Source organism: Coregonus clupeaformis, chromosome 2, assembly GCF_020615455.1.
Source record: "Coregonus clupeaformis isolate EN_2021a chromosome 2, ASM2061545v1, whole genome shotgun sequence".
In the NCBI taxonomy this organism is placed as follows: Eukaryota; Metazoa; Chordata; class Actinopteri; order Salmoniformes; family Salmonidae; genus Coregonus; species Coregonus clupeaformis.
In genome coordinates, this window is record NC_059193.1 from 16,762,849 (window position 1) to 16,776,758 (window position 13,910).

Sequence of the window (13,910 nt, forward strand, 5' to 3'; positions counted from 1 at the left end):
GAGTGGCAAAACATCACCACTCTACCTCTCTACCACTCTACAGTTCTACCACTCTACCACTACAGTTCTACCTCCCTGCCTGTTTGTCAGTCATGCTGCTGAGCAGAACTTGCGTCTTAGAAACAAGAGTTGTGTGGTAGTGTGTTGACTTTGGATGTATCACCACTGTAAATCAAACTATCATCAAAATAATCATCATCATCTTCACAAATCATCATAATCTTCGGCATCATTGTATAATGAATCAAATAACCATACTTTTACTCACTGTCTCTCCTCACCAAAAACTCCATGATGTCTTTGAATGTCTTTCCAGCAGTTGTCCTCCATAACCCACTGTCATCACTGTACCACAATACAATACAATACAAGACAATGAACTTCTCTGTGTGCCGCCAGAGCCTGACCTGGATACGGTTGACTAGTCTGACTGGGTGCATGTTTGACTAAATGGATAAATTTAATTGGGTGATGAGAATCCATTATATATCTGTTCCCAGTCAGTATCATAATGACTGGCTGGCTGCTGCATGTATTCACTTTGTCCCCCATGTTTAACCCATGACTGGGTGAGGCTCCCTTCAATAATCAGCGCCAGTTCTTTCCATTCCCCATATTACACTCTGCACAGCCACACCACAGACATTAGCATTAAATCAATTTGAATGGAAATTTCACGTCCCATGTCCAAAATGAATGGATTTAATCAAGCAATCCTACAGGGCATTCATATACATTATGAGAAACTTTAGTTTGGAGCTCGAGAAAGGGGGAGCCAAACAGTTTAATTTATCAAAATCCACATGTTGACCTTGAGCACGTTGTAAAGTCATTACAGGAAGTGGAGATGAGGAAATAAAAGCTATCAGCCCAGAGTCATTAGGGAACGCAGCCAATAAGGACACTGTTAATGACCAGACCTACTGCTCACTACACACACGCACTCACACATACACACACCTACGCGCACGCACACACACATTGAAGGACGCTCAAACACACACAAACACGCACACACTGATGTATGCACAAACACCGATGTGAGCACACACATTAACGTGCCTGCACACACACGCACGTGTGTGCATGCACGCACATGCACATACATACACACACACACGCAGGGTCTGAATCAAGGCCAGCAAACCCTCCAAACCCCTCTAAAACAGTTCTCACACCACCCCTGTCTTGGCAGGATCCCTCTCCCTCCACCCTTCACTGAATTATATTCAATTGATTTTCTAATCAGCTGGAGTAAAGTGGTACCATTATTTCTGGCCAATTGTCTGTTGACTATATACAGTGGGATATTCTACCACCGTTATCTACAATGATCCATCTCCAAAAGCATATATTCCATCAAAAAGCACCCAGGTTTGGTTGATCAGGAGTGGTTTCTTAGATTATTCACACCCAACAACAAGCGTTGAGACCAGATACTCACCCTGCTACATTGGTGCATTCTGAGGCCATTTGTAGCTCTGAACGTTGCTTGTGTTGTGGTTGTGCTTCAGAGCAAGTCACAGTATAGGGGAGAGAGGGAGATGGACTGAAGGGGTGATTTGGGTCATTTATTTTCTCTAGGAGGGCCATTTCCAGCACTCAGAGAGAGAGAGAGAGAGAGAGAGAGGAAGAGAGTGAATGAAAATAGACCCAGTAGTGCCTGAGAAACGCTCTTCAGCCAAGGAGAGAGCAGAGGAGAGCAGAGCAGAGGAGAACAGAGGAGAACAGAGGAGAACAGAGGAGAGGAATGGGGGACATTTTCAGATGGTCATTACCCTCTCGGCCGGACATATTTATGCGCAACATCATCAGACTCTCACAGCGTAAATTGCTCCATTTCTTGTTGTGCTATGAGACAGCAATTTTACTGGAATCCACATTTAAAAAATGGCAGGAGAGAAGATGAAAATGGAAGCAAAAAAATGGAGAAGAGGGGAAGAGAGAGGGGACAGAAAGAGAGTTGAAAAAGAAAGAATGAGAGAGGGTACATATGGAGAGAGATTTAATAAGAGGTTTTTGAAGATACAGTATATTGGTAGCACTTTGTAATAACTCCATGCAATAAAGCATTTATAATGGTTTAGTAAAGTTTATTCATCATGTATTTTTCATTACTACCACAACTTTTAAAGTATTTATTTAATAATGATAATTCATTAGAGAATTGATAAGAAGTTTAAAATACGTCCTTATAAACCATTTATTAATTATTACTTAAGTATTTTTGTGTGGCCTCATCTAAAGTGTTGGCAATTTATACTTTATAAATACTTTATAAATGTTTTGAGTGACCAGTGTAATTTCTCACAAAAAGATGGACATGCCATTGGTAGATATTCCAGCAGTACCTGATGCTCCGAAAGGTCTCAAAATGCCCCCTAGAACAAATCAATGGTTTAACAATAAGCACACAATACAGAAGATGTTTAAGAAAATATATTCCAAAATAATCACACTGTTCTAAATGTGTGATGTGTAACTTCAGACACACTCTATGCTGAGTAAAATAATGTTTAGAGTCCGACAATGCTTAGAGCAGTCTAATCTAGGTTAACCCAGAACTAAAATCATGAGGAATTTGGTCAGCTGCGTAACTAAGTTCTGGGTCCATATGTGTTCGAAATTGGGAGTTCCGGTTTGCGAAGTCTCCACCCTCGCAAAAGGAAACTCTCAGCATTGTAACAATGTATTTAAAAGACAAACACGTGCTTATTGGGTATATGTATTTATGTTTTCAACAGCAACAACAAAAAGGTCACATGACATTTGCAGACAAAATATAGCTTACATGTTGTCAATAATCCTTTGATTGTAAACCAACCCTGTCTGTTTCACCTCGTAGTTGCACATGCATCGGTTTTCTTGGTAATCACCCCACCCGTCTACAGTTTTAGGGGAGCATGATGGCGCCGACAGCCAACTTTGCAGTATATTTTTTGGGTGTGTGTTATTTCTTACGTTATTTGCTCAGAACATATTATTACCCACAGCCGAAAATATGTTTTGGATATTCGTTCGGCAGTCCTTCACCAGCATTTCTACCAGAAATGCGACTCTCCTGAATTTGATTCTTTGTTCGTACACCACGAGGCATTTCCACTCATCCCAGGGGCTGCTCCAAGAATACGGAGTGGACTTCAATTCCAACTCAGGAGGTGTGCAGACCATCCACCACTTCCGAGTATATTACTTGCCAATGTTAATTCCCTGGACAACAAAGAAGACAAGCTCAGGGCGAGGATCTCCTTCCAGAGAGACATCTGTTTCACAGAATCATGGCTCTTTCCGGATATACTTTCTCTGTATATAGCGCAGACAGGAAGAAAGAACTCTCCGGGAAAAATAAATGCGAAGGTGTATGTTTCATGATAAACTACTCATGGTGTGATTGTGGTAATGTACAGGAACTTATGTCCTTTTGTCCTCCCGATTTGGAATACCTCACTATCAAATGCCGACTGCATTACCTCACGGCAGTGTAGATTGCCCTTCAAGCCGACACCGCGACAGCTCTCAAGGAACTACACTGGGCTTTGTGCAAACTGGAAACCGCATATCCTGAGGAATTCAATAAATCAAATTTGGGGAAAACGTTACCGAAGTTTTATCAACACATCTCCTGTGCTACTCACTCATCGAGAACTCTTGACCATTGCTACTCCACCTTCCGGGACGGCTACAAGGCTCTCCCCCGCCCTCCCTTTGGCAAACCAGATCACGCCTCCATTCTGCTCCTCCATTCCTATAGGCCGTAACTTAAATAGGAAGTTCCCGTGGTAAGGACTGTTCAACGTTGTTCTGACCAATCGGAATATATGCTTCAAGACTGTTTTGATCACGAGGACTGAGATATGTAATGGGTTGCCTCTGAGAATAACATTGACGTATACACTGACTTGGTGACTGAGCTCATCAGGAAGTATATAGGGGATGTTGATCCAACGTATCCAAACCAAAAACCGTTGATAGATGGCAGTATTCGCTTAAAACTGAAAGCACGAACCACTGCATTTAACCACAGCAAGGTGACTGGGAACATGGACGAGTACAAACAGTCCAGCTATGCCCTCCATAAGGCAATCAAACAGGCAAAACGTCAGTACAGAGACAAAGTGGAGTCGCAATTCAATGGCTCAGACACAAGTGGCAGAGACTCCAGACAATCACGGATTATACATTTACATTTACATCATTTAGCAGACGCTCTTATCCAGAGCGACTTACAAATTGGTGCATTCAACTTATGATGGCCAGTGGGACAACCACTTATTATTATTTATTTTTTTATGGGGGTGGGGGAAGAAGGATTACTTTATACTATTCCAGGTATTCCTTAAAGAGGTAGGGTTTCAAATGTCTCCAGAAGGTGGTCAGTGACTCCGCTGTCCTGGCGTCGTGGGGGAGCTTGTTCCACCATTGGGGTGCCAGAGCAGCGAATAGCTTTGACTGGGCAAAGCGGGAACTGTGCTTCCGTAGAGGTAAGGGAGCTAGCAGGCCAGAGGTGGATGAACGTAGTGCCCTCGTTTGGGTGTAGGGTCTGATCAGAGCCTGAAGGTAAGGAGGTACCGTTCCCCTCACAGCTCCGTAGGCATGCACCATGGTCTTGTAGTAGATGCGAGCCTCAACTGGAAGCCAGTGAAGTGTGCGGAGGAGCGGGGTGACATGAGAGAACTTGGGAAGGTTGAACACCAGACGGGCTGCAGCGTTCTGGTTAGTTGTAGGGGTTTAATGGCACATTTCCGTTATAAATGGAAAACCAGAAATGGAAAATAGAAAACACGAAACATCTCGGACACCGACGCCTTGCTTCCGGATAAGCTAAACACCTTCTTTGCCCGCTTCGAGGAAAACACAGTGCCACCGACGCAGGCCACCGCCGCTTACGAGGACTGTGAGATCTCGTTCTCCATAGCCGACGTGAGTAAGACATTTAAGCGTGTTAACCCTCGCAAGGCTGCCAGCCCAGATGGCATCCCTAGCTGCGTCCTCAGAGTATGTGCAGACCAGATGGCTGGAGTGTTTATGGACATATTCAATCTCTGCCTATCCCAGTCTGTTGTCCCCACTTGCTTCAAGAGGTCCACCATTGTTCCTGTACCAAAGAAAGTGAAGGTAACTGAACTAAATAACTATCGCCCCGTAGCACTCAATTCTGTAATCATGAAGTGCTTTGAGAGGCTTGTTAAGGATCATATCACCTACTCCTTACCCAACACCCTAGACCCACTACAATTTGCATACCGCCCCAACAGATCCACGGATGACGCAATCGCACTGCACACTGCCCTATCCCATCTGGACAAGATGAATACCTACAGTATATAAGAATGCTGTTCATCGACTACAGCTCAGCCTTCAACACCATAGTGCCTTCCATGCTCTGTAATCCCTGTTCACCCATGACTGTGTGGCCACTCACATCTCCAACTCAATCATCAAGTTTGCAGACGACACAAGTGGTAGGCCGAATTACCAACAACGACGAGACAGCCTACAGGGAGGAGGTGATGGTCCTGGTGGAGTGGTGCCAGAAAGATAGACTGAAAAACAGCTTCTATCTCCAGGCCATCAGTCATTTAAACAGCTTCCATGGGCCAAATTCAATATTTTTGGTATATGCCTAAAGGGGTCCTAAACTTCCAAATCAAATAGCTAATTGATCCATGATATGACCATCTTAAAATATGTTAGCTTAGTAGAACCCCCCGACCCCCCCACCTATACTTTTTGAGCTTTTTGAAGCCTGATATTTTGCTCAGAGGGGTTGCTGGGAAATGTGTTGAGACAAGGCAGTGGCGTCTGGTTGGACAGACTGTGTCACACACCACAGGAGAGCCTATTAGCGTGATTGGATAATTAACCTCCTCTTAACCGGCTGGGACTCATAATGGGGCACGTAGACACATCCCACATAGGACATGTCATACACAGACACAATCCTTTGTTGGTCCATCACACATAACACCCAGCAGAGCCAAGACAAAGTGTACCAGGGTAATACATCATACAGGTCTTTGAGGCATATTCACGTCATTGGATAGCTGACCCGGTGACATCAGAACTCTGCAATCTCAACATTCTAGGGACACCTGCTCCCATCCCTGATCCCCGTCCCATCACAGCAGCTGAGTGTTTACAGGAAGTGGTTGCTAGATCGATACTGAACTCCCTACTCATAGGAATGATTATTTCACGACATCATGAGAGGACGTATAACACGAACGTCTAGCAACCCTAAGGTTGTGTGTTCAAATCTCACAGACGACTTTAGCATTTTGTAACTACTTACTACTTTTTGGTTACTTTGCAACTATTAAGCATGTTAGCTAACCCTTCCCCTAACCCTAACCCTAACCTTAGCACTTTAACCTAACTCCAAACCCTAAACTTAACCCCTAACCCCTAGCCTAGCCAAAGTTAGCCACCTAGCTAACGTTAGTGTTAGCCACCTAGCCACCTAGCTAACGTTAGCCACAACAGATTGGAATTCGTAACATATCATACGTATTGTAAATTCGTAAGATATTATCTGAATTGTAATTTGTAACATATCATACGAAATGGATGATGGACATCCACAAATGAATACATACCATATGAAACGCAACATATCATACTAAATGGAGAGAGACAGATTTACAGTTACTATGTTACGTATACCCCTGAGTCCAGGTTGCATCCACAGGCCATGCAGGTTTAATAACTATGACACTTTTTTGACTGGATTGATAGGCCTCTTTTGAGAGGACAGTGTTATGGTGGCTCAGGAGGGACAAAAATAGCAGGGCTATTATCCCGGAACATTTCACCTTAATCATGACAAAACCACTTTTCAGATTACTGTTGGTTTGGACGGAGTAGCATACCTTGTAAAAGGTTATCTGACCACAAAAGCTCAGGCATGAGCAACGGTTGGTTGCCAGAGGCATTATCAGTGGGAGTGTCAAGTTTTCAAATATCTTTGTTATTGGAGTTCTTGTTATACTTTTCTTAATCCCACGGTCTAGTTGTCGCTCTCTCACTGCCCCCACCCCTCTCCATCATGCTCTCTCTCTCTCTCTCTCTCTCTCTCTCTCTCTCTCTCTCTCTCTCTCTCTCTCTCTCTCTCTCTCTCTCTCTCTCTCTCTCTCTCTCTCTCTCTCTCTCTCTCTCTCTCTCTCTCTCTCTCTCTCTCTCTCTCTCTCTCTCTCTCTCTCTCTCCCTCCCTCCCTCCCTCCCTCCCTCCCTCCCTCCCTCCCTCCCTCTTTCTCTGTTGTTATTTTAGTCTCCTCCGCACACAGCCTGGGCTTAATGAAGTGTGGATGAGCGAGATGGCGACTCGATCTGAGCTATGAATAATGTATTATGTATGAATAAGGGTTTAGAGTCTATCACAGTTCCATAATGTGTTCCTCCTTGAAGCCTTCCTGGAATTCAGATGAAGAGCGTCGTGTCAGGCTAGGCTAGGCGGCGCAACGCAGGCCCCCCCCGGTCCCTCCTTCAGGTGTGTCCTGGCATCTATAGCAGTGTTTTCCAACTCCAGTCCTCCAGTACCAACCAACAGAACACATTTTTGTTGGTGCTCCGGACAAACTCACCAGATTCAACTCATTGAGGGCTTGATGATTAGTTGACAAATTTAATCAGGTGTGCTTGTCCAGGGCTACAACAAAAATGTGTGCTGTTGAGGGTACTGGAGGACTGGAGTTGGGAAACAATGCTCTACTGCAATGCTAGACATGGCATGGCGCATGTGTTTACGAACAGATTTAGTGTAATCCCCTTCACCTCTGTCAAACGCAGCCCATACAGGCACAAAATGGTGGACGGTCAGCTGCATGCTGTGGCGAATCAGGGCATTATTAGACTCTAAGACAAGGATTTGTATCAGAGCATTTCAAATCAAATCTAATCTAATTGTATTTGTCACATGCGCTGAATACAACAGGTCTAGACCTTACCGTGAAATGCTTACTTACAAGGCCTTAACCAACAATGCAGTTCAAGAAATAGAGTTAAGAAAATATTAACTAAAGAAATAAAAAATACAATAAAAAGTAACACAATAAAATAACAATAACGAGGCTATATACAGGAGGTACCGGTACCGAGTCAATGTGCAGGGGTACAGGTTAGTCGAGGTAATTAGTACATGTAGGTAGGGGTAAAGTGACTGTGCATAGAAAATAAACAGCAAGTAGCAGCAGTGTAAAAACAAAAGAGGGGTGGGGGCAGGATGTCAATGTAAATAGTCCGGGTGGTTAGGTCCAAAAGTAGCCTTTTGGACCTAGACATGGCGCTCCGGTACCGCTTGCCGTGCGGTAGCAGAGAGAACAGTCTATGACTTGGGTGACTGGAGTCTTTAACAATTTTTTGGGCCTTTCTCTGACACCACCTAGTATAAACAGTGAGGGAAAAAAGTATTTGATCCCCTGCTGATTTTGTACGTTTGCCCACTGACAAATAAATGATCAGTCTATAATTTTAATGGTAGGTTTATTTGAACAGTGAGAGACGGAATAACAAAACAAAAATCCAGAAAAACGCATGTCAAAAATGTTATAAATTGATTTGCATTTTAATGAGGGAAATAAGTATTTGACCCCTCTCAATCAGAAAGATGTCTGGCTCCCCGGTGTCTTTTATACAAGTAACGAGCTGAGATTAGGAGCACACTCTTAAAGGGAGTGCTCCTAATCTCAGTTTGTTACCTGTATAAAAGACACCTGTCCACAGAAGCAATCAATCAATCAGATTCCAAACTCTCCACCATGGCCAAGACCAAAGAGCTCTCCAAGGATGTCAGGGACAAGATTGTAGACCTACACAAGGCTGGAATGGGCTACAAGACCATCGCCAAGCAGCTTGGTGAGAAGGTGACAACAGTTGGTGTGATTATTCGCAAATGGAAGAAACACAAAATAACTGTCAATCTCCCTCGGCCTGGGGCTCCATGCAAGATCTCACCTCGTGGAGTTGCAATGATCATGAGAACGGTGAGGAATCAGCCCAGAACTACACGGGAGGATCTTGTCAATGATCTCAAGGCAGCTGGGACCATAGTCACCAAGAAAACAATTGGTAACACACTACGCCGTGAAGGACTGAAATCCTGCAGCACTCGCAAGGTCCCCCTGCTCAAGAAAGCACATATACAGGCCCGTCTGAAGTTTGCCAATGAACATCTGAATGATTCAGAGGAGAACTGGGTGAAAGTGTTGTGGTCAGTTGAGACCAAAATCGAGCTCTTTGGCATCAACTCAACTCGCTGTGTTTGGAGGAGGAGGAATGCTGCCTATGACCCCAAGAACACCATCCCCACCGTCAAACATGGAGGGGGAAACATTATGCTTTGGGGGTGTTTTTCTGCTAAGGGGCCAGTACAACTTCACCGCATCAAAGGGACGATGGACGGGGCCATATACCGTCAAATCTTGGGTGAGAACCTCCTTCCCTCAGCCAGGGCATTGAAAATGGGTTGTGGAGGGAGCTGAAGGTTCGAGTTGCCAAACGTCAGCCTCGAAACCTTAATGACTTGGAGAAGATCTGCAAAGAGGAGTGGGACAAAATCCCTCCTGAGATGTGTGCAAACCTGGTGGCCAACTACAAGAAACGTCTGACCTCTGTGATTGCCAACAAGGGTTTTGCCACCAAGTACTAAGTCATGTTTTGCTGAGGGGTCAAATACTTATTTCCCTCATTAAAATGCAAATCAATAAAATAAAAAAATGTGTGACCAACTTTTTATTCTGCTTTTTATTACGTTTTTTTAAAATAAATGCATACAAAGATAACCCAAACCCATTCACCCCCTCACTGGATTTGTGATCAGAGCTTTTCCTAGATAAGGTTTTGATGTGCCAAAACTTAATTCTAAATCAAGCCAGGTAAGCACCTAAGTACAAGGTAAATAAATAGATTAAAGATAAACAACGCCATTGTAACAGTGCAGTGGGTGTCAGTCACAACAGCATGCATTTGGAAAATAACTCCATAACACCCCATGGTTTCAAACACGACAAACGCTCATTATGGTCATAGACTGCTGTGTTCTCATGAGCATACAGCAACTCAGTACAGAAGTGTTGGCACAGTAAAATGTGATCAAATGTGGAATTGTTACATATTTTGCAGCTATGTTGAACAACCCACAGATCGCAAGAACACGTCAACCATCATGTCAACATGTTAACCATGTTAGCAATCACTCAGTCATTACCTGATGAAAGGAATGATCAGTTTGACGTTGTGAATGTGAATGTCTATTGCAACATTCAGGACTCTCACCGTCGTCCCTTGTCAATCAAAAAACAGATAAAGCAACCCCTCTCCCCTATTTGACCTAGATAGTTTGTGTGTATGTGTTGATATGTAGGCTACGTGTGCCTTTTGTAAAAAAAAGAAAATGTTTTATTTAGTTCTGTCCTTGAGCTGTTGTCTATTAATGTTCTGTATTATGTCATGTTTCATGTTTTGTGTGGACCCCAGGAAGAGTATCTGCTGCTTTGCAACAGCTAATTTGGATCCTAATAAAATACCAAATACCAAAAGTCTTTGGTTTGGTGATTCATTGGTAAGTCATTATATTGCTCCATTGTTGTGGTTAGAATGCTTTCTCTTCTGTGGTCCTCTGTGGGACTTGAGCTGTAGTTAGTAGATTTTGCCTCTCTGTTCTGACTGAACCCAGGTGTCCGTGGCCCCGGCGCTCTCTCACACACCACTCATAATTACCCTCAACTGCAATCAATATCATAATTAAACAGAGTGGTGATGGCTCTGACTGGGCGCTGGCATTGCTCCAGGTAACCATCCATCAAACACATGGTGTCCCCCTCTCTCGTCCTCTCTCTCCTCTCTCACTCTGTCTCTCTCCGCCTTTGTGTGTGTGTGTGATGGGGAAGGACGGGTGAGGATGTGGGTGGGAGGTGAGGATGGGCGAGAAGAGGCTTTGCCATGAGAAGCAGTGCAGGTGACTGAAGAGAAATTACCAGAATGACTCTCTCTGAGGACCCTCTGCTTCCTCAGTAAAATTAGATCTCGCATTCAGCTCCATAGAGATAGATGTATCATTATGTTCTGCTCGCTGTGTTATGTGTTCCCTTGACAACTACAAACTCAGATATTTTATTTTACTCTAACAGAATTGAAGGTTAAGGTAATTTATATTTATATTGAAACTTTTGTGTAAAAAGAACAAAGATGTCAATTCGGAGGCATTGACAGTTATGGCATGAACATTTCAATATGTTATTCATCACGTTGGAACTTATAGAAGGTTAAGGTCAATTATATTTATATTTAAACTTTTGTGTAAAAGTAAAAAAGATCATGAATTGACAAAGATGTCAATTCGGAGGCGTTACAGTGGCTTGCGAAAGTATTCACCCCCCTTGGCATTTTTCCTATTTTGTTGCCTTGTATCATTTCATTTACACAACATGCCTACCACTTTGAAGATGCAAAATATATTTTGGGGTGAAACAAACAAGAAATAATACAAAAAAACAGAAAACTTGAGCGTGCATAACTATTCACCCCCCCAAAGTCAATACTTTGTAGAGCCACATTTTGCAGCAATTACAGCTGCAAGTCTTTTGGGGTATGTCTCTATAAGCTTGGCACATCTAGCCACTGGGATTTTTGCCCATTCTTCAAGGCAAAACTGCTGTGTCTCAAGTTGGATGGGTTCCGCTGGTGTACAGCAATCTTTAAGTCATACCACAGATTCTCAATTGGATTGAGGTCTGGGCTTTGACTAGGCCATTCCAAAACATTTAAATGTTTCCCCTTAAACCACTCAAGTGTTGCTTTAGCAGTATGCTTAGGGTCATTGTCCTGCTGGAAGGTGAACCTCTGTCCCTGTCTGAAATCTCTGGAAGACTGAAACAGGTTTCCCTCAAGAATTTCCCTGTATTTAGCGCCATCCATCATTCCTTCAATTCTAACCAGTTTCCCAGTCCCTGCTGACGAAAAACATCCCAACAGCATGATGCTGCCAGCACCATGCTTCACTGTGGGACGGTGTTCTCGAGGTGATGAGAGGTGTTGGATTTGTGCCAGACATAGTGTTTTCGTTGATGGCCAAAAACCTCAATTTTAGTCTCATCTGACCAGAGTACCTTCTTCCATATGTTTGGGGAGTCTCCCACATGCCTTTTGGTGAACACCAAACGTGTTTGCTTATTTTTTTCTTTAAGCAATAGCTTTTTCCTGGCCATTATTCAGTAAAGCCCAGCTCTGTGGAGTGTACGGCTTAAAGTGGTCCTATGGACAGATACTCCAATCTCCGCTGTGGAGCTTTGCAGCTCCTTCAGGGTTATCTTTGGTCTCTTTGTTGCCTCTCTGATTAATGCCCTCCTTGCCTGGTCCGTGAGTTTTGGTGGGCGGCCCTCTCTTGGCAGGTTTGTTGTGGTGCCATATTCTTTCCATTTTTTAATAATGGATTTAATGGTGCTCCATGGGATGTTCAAAGTTTCTGATATTTTTTATAACCCAACCCTGATCTGTACTTCTCTACAACTTTGTCCCTGACCTGTTTGGAGAGCTCTTTGGTCTTCATAGTGCCGCTTTCTTGGTGGTACCACGTGCTTAGTGGTGTTGCAGACTCTGGGGCCTTTCAGAACAGGTGTATATATACTGAGATCATGTGACACTTAGATTGCAAACATGTGGACTTTATTTAACTAATTATGTGACTTCTGAAGGTAATTGGTTACACCAGATCTTATTTAGGGGTTTCATAGCAAAGGGGGTGAATAGATATTCACGCACCACTTTTCCGTTATTTATTTTTTAGAATGTTTTGAAACAAGTTATTTATTTCATTTCACTTATTACTATTTTGTGTATGTCCATTACATGAAATCCAAATAAAAATCAATTTAAATTACAGGTTGTAATGCAACAAAATAGGAAAAAACGCCAAGGGGAATGAATACTTTTGCAAGGTACTGTATATTTCTATGTCAACTTTTGTGTGAGAAAAACATTCAAACACAGTTTTAAAATTAACAAGACAACTCTGTGCTTTGATCTGAATATCTAGCTTGTGTTCAGCCTTGCCTGACTTGGCTTCTTACTTACATTTGGAGCAGCAGCTTTTTAAAAAAACCGTCTGTCCCCCCAAACAAGAGGGGGAAAATCTGTTGAGAGCGAGAACGCGAGGGAGTCTGCAGCTTCAGACTAGTCCTGACCCCTGTGCTCCTTGGGAAAATGAGTTTTTGATGGACTGGGTGATTGAAAGCTGGCTTGTGTGTCCACATCATTAAGGCCTGTGTCAGTGGTAATGGAGTCTTTTATCCAGTGACAGGGAGCCAAGGTCATTCAGGGGTGAAGAGGACGCGTTTGTAGAGTAAAGGGAATGACAACACCAGTCCATAGAATAAAGGAGGGATGGCTAAACGGCAAAACCAGACAGGGCTAATCTTCTCTAGGTAACTTTTCACTGCAGCAGTGTGGTGGTAAGGGTCTTTAAACAGGACAGCAGAGAAAAACACACACACATAAATGTGCACACACACATGTGCACAGGTATACATACACACACGCACACATAGACACACACACACACACGTGTGGACACACACAAACACACACAGGCAATGCATACAGTACACAAAGTGAAAAGTGTGACTGAAAAGAGGTCATTCTTTTCAGAAGTTTTCAGTTTCACACTGGTGAATTCCTACTTGTGAGTTGCTGAATCTTACCTTGAGAAATCCAGCCAAATAACAAAACATTCTAGCAATGAGTTGATATTTCTCCTACTCCAGTAGCGCTAGGTGATATAAATCTACACAGCTCTCTCTCCGCTCCTCTTTCTCTGCAGGATCAAGTATTTACACCAAAACAACCAACAAAGACACAAAGGAAATCAATTAGATTCAGGTCTGCTTCACCAGGAGGGCCCATAAGTGAACACAAACTTT